General features: G+C 37.9%; 1 long non-coding RNA gene across 1 annotated transcript in view; it reads left to right on the forward strand.

Moving 5' to 3' along the window:
- LOC108496160 overlaps nt 1-12,961 on the forward strand; it is a 25,967-nt gene extending 13,006 nt beyond the window's left edge. Inside the window, exon 4 of the long non-coding RNA XR_001874356.1 lies at nt 12,868-12,961. This is a non-coding gene — a long non-coding RNA (uncharacterized LOC108496160). The remainder of the gene's footprint in view (nt 1-12,867) is intronic.
- Nucleotides 12,962-13,355: the final 394 nt, after the last annotated feature.

Here is a 13,355-nt window from a genome sequence, read left to right on the forward strand (position 1 = left end):
GTTATCAATAAGAAACTACATCGGCCACCTGAACCATTCAGTCTTCTCTGTATTGCCAGCTGCACACACTTTGAAAAATTCTCAACAATATTTTGTGGTGGACAGAAAATGAAAGGTCTGCTTCACCAGCTTACCTTATATGAGTTCACACTTCGGCTGCTTTACAACCTATGGGTTGGATTCCAAATGTATGACAGTAATTTTCAAATGGCAATAAAAGAACGAGAAGATCTATCCAATGTTGTAGGTTTGTCAAGCTGCTCAGACCAAACATGAAATGCATCTTAGGGGCTAAACACGTCAGCTGCAATCAGTATGAGACACTCACCAAATCTGTCAAAATCTTGTCTTTCCCCTTCTGACAGTCCTCTGTGCCTCTGAATGCATACAGATAGATACCTGTCTGTCAAATCCTTCAGTGTTCACTGGTTTCTCTGAAGAAGACAGATATTTTCAGTCCTTACATGTAAAATGTTTATTGCTGCTCAGTGTTCAAATCAGTCTCAGAGAGAGTGGTTTATCTCTACCGATGCCTGTTACTGTGCAGGTTTTCAATAGCCACAATATCAATCTACATCAGTCTGTGAATCTGGTAAAAAAAATAACACTTCACTCTTACCATTTGTGTTCCCAGCTTGCAGAAGTGATGAAATAATTCTTCAGCCATTCATTTCTAATTGTTGTCCATGAGTACTTCTGTAGGCCCCACACTGCCACTGAGCACAGAATTCAGATGACAAATCCTCCAAATCCTTCCAACTTGCTACATCAGCGCAGAGAATAAAGGTGGAGTAAAAGATTTTAGAAACTATTCTTATATTTGCTCAGAGAAAGAAACAAAAATGGACAGGAAATAATTTCTAAGCAGAGATCTATTACGTCAGATTTTACCCAAGATTTAAGGTTTCCGTTTGATTTGTCCACCACGAGAAATAAGAGTGATTATCTTCTCCTTTAGATAAGACACTGCAAAAATTTTAATTGCTCACTGTTGTGCCATTCACCCATTAACTATCTACTGACTGTTCAAAGCAGTACAAAGGGTTACCAAGTACAGTACATAACAGATAAACAAATCAGCTGTTCTCCTCATTCAAAATTGTAAGCTATAATCAAAGATGACAAAGTAGTCCTTATTAGCACTGAGGCCCTGATATGGCAAACTCTCCAGGCACAGAAGTTGTCATAGATAGGGCAAATTCCTGTGGGCAACTTTCAGCGCATATCATGTAAAAAGCATCAGGAAAATTATATAGCTGCATCTTAATGCTTCCAGTAGGGCTGTTACATGGTAGAAATCTCCTGTCAGTACTGAGATGCAAAAATTCTCATGTCCCAGTTCTTAACTGCAAAAAATTATTTTTTCACCTGTGTATATTTGTACACCCACCACCTCCTTACAACATCTTCATTTTTTCTAGTTGTAGAAGATTAAGCATAAGGTTAGATAACTTAATTTAATCTACACACAAAACCCGTTAAAATATACCTTCTTTCCGGATTGCAGACTGTCCTCATCTTATACTACCGGCGACTGTAAGTCCCCTGTTAAGTTTCTCAGGAAACTGTATTATGTGTTAGCAGGGTGACGAGTGAAAACACACAGAAAAGGAGACTTTTTTGTACTATCACCAAAAACTCTCTGTAGGTCTGTTATGCATGATGTAAATTTGTAACAATAACGTGTTGTAAGATTATAAGATTATAGGGTATAACATCAAACAGCAATCCCTCTAAAAAATCATGTGAAAGTATTATAAATGAACAATGATGTGAAATCATTAACAACTAAGCTTACACAAAACAGATTTCTCCAAAAAAAAAAAAAAACCACAAAAGAAACATCTCAATATCATATAAGGAAGAAAAATTCAGGCAATCTTTCTCAGAAGTGAGAACTTTGCTAGGGTCAGAGGACACAGGCTGAAGGAAAGAGGTAGTCTTATAAAATAAAATCATCATTACTTTTCATGATGAATGTCCATAACTTGCAAAGCTTTACTGTTACAGGGAGCGTATATGTTTTTGAATAATCCCATTACAGTCAGTAGATTTTCATAGCAATATTTGGAAGAGCAGGCCCTAAATTAATTAAAATAAGACTATTCAGCTCACAGCAAGCTGTATGGAAAAATGCCTTTAAAATGCCTCAAAAATAATCCTCATTTTATTTGTAGTGAATTTCCCATTCACTGTGGTTACCGCAGTAGCCCCCAAATTTCTAGTCGATTAGTGAATGCTCTATCCATCATTCATTGATATTTGACACTCAATAAATGTTTAATTGTGTTTAACTAACATGCTTCTATGAGATGTTTAACTATTTAACATTAACAGGCTTGCCAACAATTGATTTTGTTCAAGTTGTCAACTATCAAGTCCTTCAACAAACAAATTACCTGTATTGAAATGAGAGGAATTAGCCAACTTCCCAGCACAGTTTCATCCCATTACATGACTCCATGAAGACGATGTACATCTGTAGGGCAATGTCATGGCTGAAAGAAATCCATTTATCCATTCTGCTGTCACTTTCAGAAACAAAAACACTAGAGAATGTTTAACCACAGGGGTCTCTCACTTTTCACACTGACAGCTCTGTGGCCCTTACTGAAGCAGTCTCTGCAGAGGTACAGAAGAAATTTCTAAAGGTTCAGCTACTGTGCAGGACATTAAACCTCTGAGGCACCGAGGAAAACACAAAAGGATTGTCAGTGTGAGGTCTGAGATAGGAAAAAAGCTTTGAAATGTAAGAGGGAATAAAAAGAAAAGCCTTGCACAGGTATGACATCCCTGGTCAGATAAAAATACCAACAGAACAGGTGATAAAGCAAGATTAAAAAAGCTCCTGTGTCTAGGAGAAACGCAACTCGTTTGTTTTTGCTGGGAACCTCACATGTTAGTTTGTTGCAACTCAAAATCTTAAAAGCCCACTGTGGCTACAAGCACAGCAACAGGAATAAGAAAAAGTTCAGAGAAGTTATAGTCTTAACAAGCTCTCTAGCTGCTGGTTTTATGCACATTTCACCTATTGTATATCAAAGAGAAGACACATTTCACCCAAGCTGCTGGTCAAAAGATGACAAATTTTAATTTGTCCTAAAGGTGCCATAGAGAATATATAGCTACAAATAATGCCAATGATGAGATGGTTTGATAGTTATTAGATGGTTAAAGTTGTTCCTGAGGAATATTTATAAGAGAAATGTATTTTTTAAATGAGAGAATGTGACATCTTTGCCAAAGGAAAAAGTGTATCCAGGCAGACCCTGAATTCAGCTAGGTTCCCCCCACAAAAATGCACCAGTTGCAACCTTGTTATGAAAGATGTGAAGATGTAAAGCTTTTAGTTCTGTGGACTTTTGGAATATCTGGGACAATTGTGTATAAATATCCAGGGTTCCACATCCTCAATAAGAATAGACTTTTCCAGTTTATAGAATTACGTATTTTGAGTTGTCAGTGTCTGTACAGTTAAGATTAATGTTTTAAGAATTAAATGAGAGCAAAGCAAAACAAAAATTATGGTGAAAGACTTCTTCTTACTTAGCAGCAGTTCTAAGTCCAACCAAAATAATTATAGATCACAGTCCCTAGGAGAGATACCAAATTTTGCACACTTGACAGGCAAAACAAATGCAACTAAAAGTTATAGATTGAATATCGTTCTGCTTGAAGCATTATAGGTGGAGTTTGGTGGTAATTGACGTGTGATTAAAGGAGTCTCTCTACTCTGAAATCAGACCAAGAACAGAATACAGTGGTTTTTAGGGTACACTGCATTACGATAATTCTTAATCTGTATAAAAGCCATTGCAACAAATGCCATTGAAAGTCATTCTGAAGTTCCTGAAAGGGCATGGGATGTGAAATTTTTGGTCCTGGTGAAGAACATTTAAAGAATGTGATATTAAATTATGGAGAAAATTTTTTCACTTAATGTTATTCTCAGGCACGTAGATATCTGTAGAATCCAAATGAAATACACCAAGTTATTCTTGCACATATGTGTTAAATGAGTCCTATTTGAAGTTCACTACTCTTCATCAGTGAATTTATATTTGTACACTACTAATGTGAGAACAACCACAAGAGGATTTAATAAAACCCCACTGTAAGTCCAAGGTGTTAATTGCAGGAATATGACAAAAGCAACACACATGATCCACAGTGGATTGCCATCAAAAACATAAAATATTATCCACAGCCAGAGACTCCTAGCTAAAAGAAAGAGTAAAGCAAGAGATTTGTAAAGTGGAGACTCCTGGATTCCTTATAGGCAAAGTATAAACATAATAAATATGCTAGTAAGAGGTGCAAGATGCCTGAAGAACACTGTTGCTAAATTATTTATAAAAATTAAAAATGCCAGCAATGCTTTATTAAACTGGCTGTCTGTAACTGGGCAAAAATCATATTCTCATTGGAAAAAAACCCTCTTCTTGGATGTGGATAGAATAGAATGGAATGAAATGGACTAGATTAGACTAGATTAGAATATTTCAATTTAAAGGGACTTTAACCAATCGTCTGTTACAGCTGCCTGACCAATTCAGGGCTCACCAACAGTTAAAGTATGTTATTAAAGTCATTGACCAAATGCCACTTAAACAATGACAGACATTGACCATTTCTCTAGGAAGCTTGTTCCAGTGCTTGACCACCTTGTGGGTAAAGAAATGCTTCCCAATGTCAAGTTTGAACCTTCCTTAGTACAGCTTTGAGCTGTTTCTGTGTATCCCATCACTGAATTCCAGGGAGAAGAAATCAGCATATCCCTCTCCACATCCCCTCCTCAGGAAGCTGCAGAGAGCCATGAGGTCAGCCTTCAGCCTCGTCTCCATAACTTTTCTATGTACTGAGTTTATACTCCAAAGGTCTTCCCTCATACCTTTTTTGTAAACTGGAATAATGTTGGCTAGCTTTCAGTTAGCAGTAGGATTAGGACTTTAGCCTGGCTTTCTTAGTTTTAAGGTTTTAACAGCCTCCTCCTTATCCTTGTTTTCCTTATTTATTCTTCTTTGAAAATATTTGACACACCATGCTCTCTTTTTCAGATAGGACCTGGTAAAGTATGGGGTCAGCAATTGCTGGTGGTCTTTGCTTACTTCTGGTCTGCTTAATAAGGATGGTCAAATAGTATTCATGGCAGTGGTCTTTGTGTTAAACCATATTAAAAATGTCACATACTATGTTCAGAGTTTCCATTTTGTTTAATCACAATTTCTCTAGCCACAAGGTTTTTTTCACATCCAGCTGCAGTGACATATGATATTCTAACACTGTCATAGAATGAATCATAGAAAGGTTTGGGTTGGAAGGGCTCTTAAAGATCATCCAGTTCCAACCCCCTGGCTGTTGGCAGGGACACCTCTCGTACTTCTTACAGCTCTTCTAAAGGTTCCTGTCCAAAAACTTCTGTCGGCAAAGTAGTTGGTGCAAGGTGGTGCATGTCAGTACTTTTTTTTTTAATCCTTTGCACTTACTTAGGCACCTAGCAAAAATTTCAGAGGCAAAAAGAGAAAGAAATGCCTGCTTGAAAAATGTAGCAAAACTTAAATAGTAAACGACAAATAAAATAAACCTCCACAATAATGTTAGTTTCTCTTGTTTAACTCAGTTCCCAACATACAAGTGCAAAAATATAGCCCAGAAATATTTGGTTTCTGTTGACAGCAAAATCTCAAGTGTCTCAGGACCAATCTTGAATTCATTAAAAAGTCCTACACAATTTTTTTGGGGCTGTATTAATTGTTCTAAATGTCATCTTAGAAGATGTATGAACACAGTGACCTTTGCCTACCTTTTTTTAGCTTTGTTATTTTTCTTTACACCCTCAGTATGGAGTGTCCTGTGGATCATGTCCTGTTGGAAAATTCTTGATCACAAGTTGTTTGACAGTGGTAAAGGCAGCATGAGAAAGATCATGGAACAGAATCCTTACAGTAAGGGCTGTATTCTTGGTTAAATTCTGAAAGTCTTCCTTACCTTCCCTCAGGCAGATAGGATTTTGCATTCAGTTGTGGTAACTTCCAAAATTGTGCTGGAGGGGAAAAAGCAAAATAATTTCCCTTTGCTAGCCACACTGACGACAAAACAGAAGTCATGTGAGAAGTCACGTAAGGCAAATGTACCTCCACACAAGGTCTTCTGCATGTGCACTCTTAATATATAGATGAAGTAGGTAAACTTCCTCAGTCCAAGCTGCAGGACGTGGTATTGAACCATCCTGAGCATGCACCCTGGGTGGTGAGCTTGCCAAGCCACACTGGAGCTTCATTTTACCCTCCACAACCTAATTTCTTTGCACAGAATTGAGTCATGGAAAGAGGACTTGTAGGACAGGTTCAAAGCAAACCCTGCATGCACATGTGATTTTAGGAGCTGAGGTGACCTTGTCTTCTCATTTGAAATTTGGCATGAGTGGCCATTCTTTTCTCTATTCTCAAATTAGTAAGAGTCTCCTTACTTTCTACACCTTTAGTCCCATGGATTAAAAATAAACCTGTCAAGATTTCTCTGAACAATAATAGATCTTAGACCAAAATGATTTGATTTGTTCAGTCATGTTACTCTTTATTTGTGAAATCTAGACAACAATGGAAGTACCTGAATCCTAGCACAATAAGTATTTCTCTGAATACCCACATCATCTGTCTGTTGTGGTCTTGTTTGTAAAAGTTTCAGTCTACCAAAGGAAAACCAGTGTGATTTAGATGACTTGTAATGCAAGGTGAACCATTAATACTTATTCTTCTATATGCTAAACAGTACAGGGATTACTTCGGAAAAGTATTAACTGAGGGTTGTTTATTGTCCAGTAGCTGTTACATTCACAGTAGCTGTGACTGATATGTGTAGAATCTTGTCTCTAAGAATGGGGTAACAGTGAATGAGTTTTATTTCAAATAAAGAATTCAACGAGTTTCATTTTACTATTCAGTCAACAAAATACCCGTTCATGACAATGGTCCCATAACAATGCCATTATTTTTATCCAAATCAGAAATGATTTTCAGAATAGGAATTTTGGATATTTCAATTATTCAAATCAGAAATGATTTTCAGAATAGGAATTTTGGATATTTCAATTAAGGTAAGGACCTGTTCTTTGGGTAGATTGCAAAATACATATCTTTGTTGGCCAAAGACATATTTCATCAGAAGAGGGAGACAAACTCATATTGGCAGATGCAAATCTGGATTTCCTTTATCATGTTTTCCTTTATCATTTATACACAACCTCAAGGAAGTACCAAAAACTTTAGTACACAACTCTTCTTGCTAAATCTCTACTTACAGGGCATACTGAAAACAGAGTTTATAGAGGAGATAAAAAAATGAAGCCAGATTTAGAGGTGGCATCAGTAAGAATAATGTGGTAAAAATGCTCTCATATAGGCACACATTTATAATTATTTGTTTACTCAAGTAGTCTCTGCAAATTCTTTTGAAAATCAGAAATATCTTTCAGCTTTTGACATTGACCCCTTATTGCAAAAGTACATGGAACTGCTTGAAATAAATGTTCCAATGGGCATAATCTTCAAATTCAGATTCTGTATTTCCACTGACTAGGGACTCCTGATGCAACTTGATGTCTATGAACACATCTTTTGCTGCACACTGTTGTAATGCATGTTCTTTTTTTGGTCACTGTGAGTTAAGGCTGCTAGGTGTGTTTAAAAACATACATTGCAGCTGAGGTAAACAAAAAATGTCATTGCTGAATAGTCATAACAATTTCTTTTCCACAGTAAATATATCAAGTAAAGAATCTCAAGACAAAAGTATCTCTGGGGGTAGTATCTTGAAACCTCTAGTAAAGTAATCCAGAGTTCTACCTTCTTGAGTGACCTCAAGTCATTTAATAAGCATTCTCCTGCTTGAAGCAGGAGTAGTAATCTTAAGGTTTTGGCTCTACTGGGGAAGAGTGCTCAGTTTGTCTGTCCCTCTTCTGGTTTTGGCAATAGTTTTGGTAATATTTGCTGCTGAGAGAGGAGCTGTGGCCTGTAGAAAATGCCAGAGTGCCTTTTCCTAAAAGACAGTGTTCTCCCCAGTTAACTCATTATATTAAACAAGCATTTAGTTTGGCTTCTCTAGCAATCCTTGTTGACTAAAGTGTATGTTTGACAAGCAAGCTTTCACACTGCAACCGTCTTAGCCCTTTTTCTACTTATTCTGCAATTATTATTAGCAATTTGCTAATAATTAGACTAGTAAGGGAAGAACTGGGATTTTAACCAGGAGTGGAGGAGGAATAGATACTCAAACTTTGCACATCCCAGTTTAATACAGATGAAAAAGGAACAACTCATATCATAGAATCATAGAATGGTTTGGGTTGGAAGGGTTTCAAGGATGACCTCGAAAGTCATCCAGTTACAACCCCCTTGCCATGGGCAAGGACCCCTTCCGCTAGACCAGGTTGATAGAACCCCATCCAACATAGCCTTGGACACCTCCAGGGATGGGCAATCCATGACTTCCCTTGGCAACCTCTTCCAGTGCCTCACCACACTCACAGTAAAGAATTTTTTTCCTAGTATCTAGTCTAAACCTACTTTCTTTCAATTTGAAGTCATTCCCACTCATCCGTGTAGTAACATGCTCTTATAAAAAGTCCCTCTCTGTCTTTTTGCATGTTCTCTTCAGGTACTGGAATGTAAAATTAGGTCACTCCTAAGTCTTCTCCAGGCTGAAAATCCCAATTCTCTCAGCCTATATTGTCCCTTACAGCAAAATACATGCAATATGGTAGTCACTATATCAAATTATCACACAAACCCACAAGTTCTAAATGTTTATAGATTCATGTAGATATTCAGATAAGAGATTATAGACAGCAATACCATTTGACTCAACAGTGTATTTGAGCTATTCCCTGGCAGCCAGGAGGACCAACTGTGTACTGGGGGGCATCAGGTAAAGCATCACCAGCTGGGTGAGTGAGGGGATTGTCCCACTCTGCTCTGCACTGGGGCAGCCTCACCTTGAATATTGTGGCAATTTTGGGCACCACAATATAAAAAGACATTAAGCCATTAGAGAGGGTCCAAAGGAGGGCAATGAGGGTGGTGAAGGAACCAGAGGGGAAGCTTTATGAGGAACAGCAGAGGTCACTTGGTCTGTTCAGCCTGGAGAAGAGGAAGAAGACTGAGGGGAGACCTCATCGCAATTACAACTTCTCATGAGGGGAAGAGGACGGACAGGCACTGACGTCTTCAATCTTGTGACCAGTGACAGGACTCAAGGAAATGGCCTGAAGTTGTGTCAGGGGAGGTTTAGGCTGCATATCAGGAACGGGTTTTTCACCCAGAGGGTGGTTGGGTGCTGGAACAGGGAAGTGGTGACAGCCTGACAGAATTCCAGAAACAGTTGGACAATGCTCTCATGTATATGGTGTGATTCTCTGGGTGTCCTGTGCGGGGCAAGAAGTTGAACTCAATGATCCTGATGGGTCCCTTCCAACTCAGCCAATTCTATGATTCTGTGATTCAGATAGCCATAAAATATTTTTCACTGTAAGAGAGATAAAGTTAGATCTGATTCTCCCTATCATCTGCAATTGATCTTTTTACATTTATGTCAGTGGACTTTACAAATGCTTGTAGCTTGGATTACCCTAGAAACGGTGGTTTCCAAGACATAAAGCAGATAGTAACTCAGAAATGCAGGATTTAAAATTATAATTACCTGTGAAAGTTTTTACACTGATATTGTGCATTTTATTTTCTTTTTAAAAAGAAATAAAAGTAAGTGTGAAGTAGTGTTGATTTTTATCAACAATTAAGAAGACAACTGTTCCTCTCATCATCCTAGATGTGAATGCTGATCAAACAATTAAAAAAAAATCAAAGGTATTAATTTTTTCATAAAATATGCAATTTCTTTTCTTTTAAAGAAAGAGAAAAATCAATTTTAGTTTGAAAAACTCATTAAAAATGTAAGCTTAAGAGTATGGAATACAAGATTACAACTCTTAATTTTTTTTTCTCATATATCAGAAGAAATCAAATAAAACCAGTTTGCCTCCAGGGTTTTAAACATCAGTATAATTCAACTTAATAATGAAGTTAAAATTAACAAAAAAAAGACAAAATTAAAAACAAAAGAAAAACAGTCACCAATCCTCAACCAAAAACCTTTTCCCCTGCCACCACATAAATTTATTTAAGAAAAATGGATAAAAGTATGTCTGCTGGATATATATCAAAAGCATAGGCGTCACTGGATTCAGGAAGTACAAATGTATGTTTTCTAAACAAGACACAAAGACTACAAAATATAAGAACTAAGGTATGAATATATGCTATGATTATGTTAATAACAATACTCACACTGAAAATATCTGGCTCCAATGAAGCCTCTTTATTTATTCATCTGCAGAGGAATGAAAGCATAGTGCAGAGGTCAGTAAGGGCATCTAATCTATATCCAGGCCCCCCATAAATGCTTTAATGAGTTTACTTGCATTCATTGACCTTGATCATAAACCATGCTGAGAGCTTTCGATTCCTGCAGTGTGTGAAAAGCACCATACAATATTAAGCCTGCTGTCTCCCTTTCCCTTCGAATGTGGACTAAGCTTATGAGGAATGTTTTAGATCACAAATTAAGTCTTTTAGGAGAAAAAGGTTGCCATATCCCAGCTATGACAGTGATGCTGACAATAATGGATAGTGCTGTAAAACGGAACAAAACCAGAGTGTGCTGGTGGTTTCTACGGCTGTCAGGAAAGATCCCCATCTTACTGGCTTTTTACCTTGACTAACTTCAAGCACTAAATCATTGTGTAGCTATTTTAAATATTCTACATGCTTTAAACAGACGTGGAAAAAACCACATGTACACTCCTACGGCGGATTAGTCCTCATATGGGGCACCATTTACGGCGGATTAGTTGGAGGGGGAACCTTCAGGCCCTGGGTGCCAGCCTATTACCTGGAAGGTGAATGCTCTTCCCCCCTGCCCCCGCCACGTGGCCTGGCAACCCCGTAAGGAGCTCACACAGACCACCAGGGAGGGACGGACGAAAGAGGAAGTTTATTGTGGGTTAGGGGTTTATAAGGCTTTTAGGAGGGTCAAAAGGGGACCAATTAAAGGTTCAGGGTCATACAGAAAAAACTAATCAGGTAAGGAGTTAACAGCCAATAGGAAGGGGTTAACAAAGACCAATGAGAAACACCTCAGGACATCTTCCCAGGACACTCCTGTATGGGAGACAATAGTCCTTCATAGGGGGTGTCGGGAAGAAGGGGCAATGACTTTGCAGAAAACCAAAAGCCATTTTAAAACCTGTTTAAACCACCTTAAAAGCTTCTGTTTCTATAACATTTGAGCTATTTTCTTCTTTTTCTTCACTAGTCCATCTCTGATAGGACTTTTTCCATCTTACATATGGCAAATCCATTGCCACACACTCCTGCTTGATGAAGAGTGTAAAGAGAAAGGAGTCTGACCTTAGGAGGTATTTCCACTTGCCCTTTTGCCCTTTATGCCTAGAAGAATTTTTTTCAGCTACAACAAAAACAGCATAGGTGACAGAAGTAAAAGGGGCACCAGGGTCAGTCACTGGAACTGCAGTACTCTTCCTACACCTCCTCCTCATTTTGTAGCAATGCCATATATATAAAGAAGCAACAAAAAATCCTTGAGCTTAACCCTGTTGGTAGAATATAAAGATGTAGAAAGCTCGGCAGACAGTCAATGCAAGTGCTTGTTTTGCTACCACCTCCTCACAGTGTGATTGATCCTGGAAACTGTTATGCCATTAAAGACTGTGGCCAGTCTTCCCCACTCGTTTGCCTACTTCACACCTCTCTTCCAACACGACTTTACTCCCTTTCAAGTCTTCTTGTGACAACAGTTCCTTTCACTATACAGGATAGATAGCACCTGTGTGAAATTCCTTGCTTCCGAACAGTTTGGCAAAAAAGTAACCTGAGAAATTTATGAGAGAATAAACCCCCCCAGTCTATTAACACCACGACACCACATCAAGAAGTTAAGTTGCTGAAGACCAGAAGAGTACTTTGGGGAAGTATTTCTATTACTGCTCCTTATACTCTTCCCCGTTCATAAGTTACTGGCTACTCTCTGAAACAGGATACTGTGCTGGATGGGGCCTTGGTTTGACTGGGGCCAGCTGCTTTTCTTTTCACTTGTGATATTTTCAATTGTTGCTTATCGTTACTGATAAAAGCAGAATTAAGATGAGTGAAAACTTTAGCTGCAAACCATGCCCGTAACTAATTGCTGTTCCATTTCTTTCCTCTCTAGTAGTTTATGCATAATACTGTCATGAATTTTGCTGAGATATTAAGTGCTTTACAACTCTAAGGTTTTCTTTAGTGATACATATGCCCACCAACTACAAGGAATCCCAATCTGATTCTGACATCTAGGTGCCATTAAAGTAGAAACAAAATAATCCAACTGTAAAATTCTTTTCTGTTGTTGTTGTTCAGATAGGTGAATGTTTAATTCTTCTGAGTCCTCCTTGAAACTGAAAATAAAACTGCAAGAAAAACAGATCACTGGTTTAGCCAGTTTCCCTCTTGAGATGGTGAGCAGGCTGTAATGGTCCTCTTTGAAACACCTTCTGTCCTTTTAGGTATTCTACTTGTTCACTGTACTTCTAACATCATTATGGTTTGTTTCACAGAATGAATGCAAATCAATGAAATGTCTAGGAGTATAAAAAAATGTTGCATTTCAAAAAGCCCTTATCCGCCCTTTTTTTTAAAATTAAAATACAATTTTTCCTCTCCTTTTTTAAATTCACAAAAGTAAACTGGAAATGTTTTTCTCTAATTAGCTTTTTCAAAGTCTTTTTCTTTTTATTCCAATCCACACTACCTACAGCAAAATACTACCTTGAAGATCTGAAGAGGCATAGCGGAGACCAAATCATTGACCATCTCAATGGATTAAGAGGTTAGGCTTTGATGGAACTGGCATAATGAGTAGGTATGTCCCTACAGTACTCATTTGCAATATGCAATATTCAATGTATTGGTGAGGTCCTGGCAACTATTTTGCAAGAGCAGGATCTCTCAGCAAAGAAAGAAAAGAATGGCACGCCTGGAACACGATGTTAGTAGTGCTCATGTTAACAGTAAAAAAAAAAAAGAAAAATTCTTCATATTTGCCAATCCTTGCTAAGTGGGTCAGTGTGGTTTTGTCATAATTTCCCACTAACTTCATACTTCCCTTTTAAGTAGTGCAAAAGGAGGAAGAGTGGGTGCACCCCCTGAGTACAGAGAATCATAATTTAAAAAAAAGGAGCACTTAATAATTTCATTAACCTTTTCCCAGGCAGTTATGCATGACAAAGTGGCAGGAATGTGTGG

Source organism: Lepidothrix coronata, unplaced genomic scaffold, assembly GCF_001604755.1.
Source record: "Lepidothrix coronata isolate B3197 unplaced genomic scaffold, Lepidothrix_coronata-1.0 Scaffold37, whole genome shotgun sequence".
Classification (NCBI taxonomy): Eukaryota; Metazoa; Chordata; class Aves; order Passeriformes; family Pipridae; genus Lepidothrix; species Lepidothrix coronata.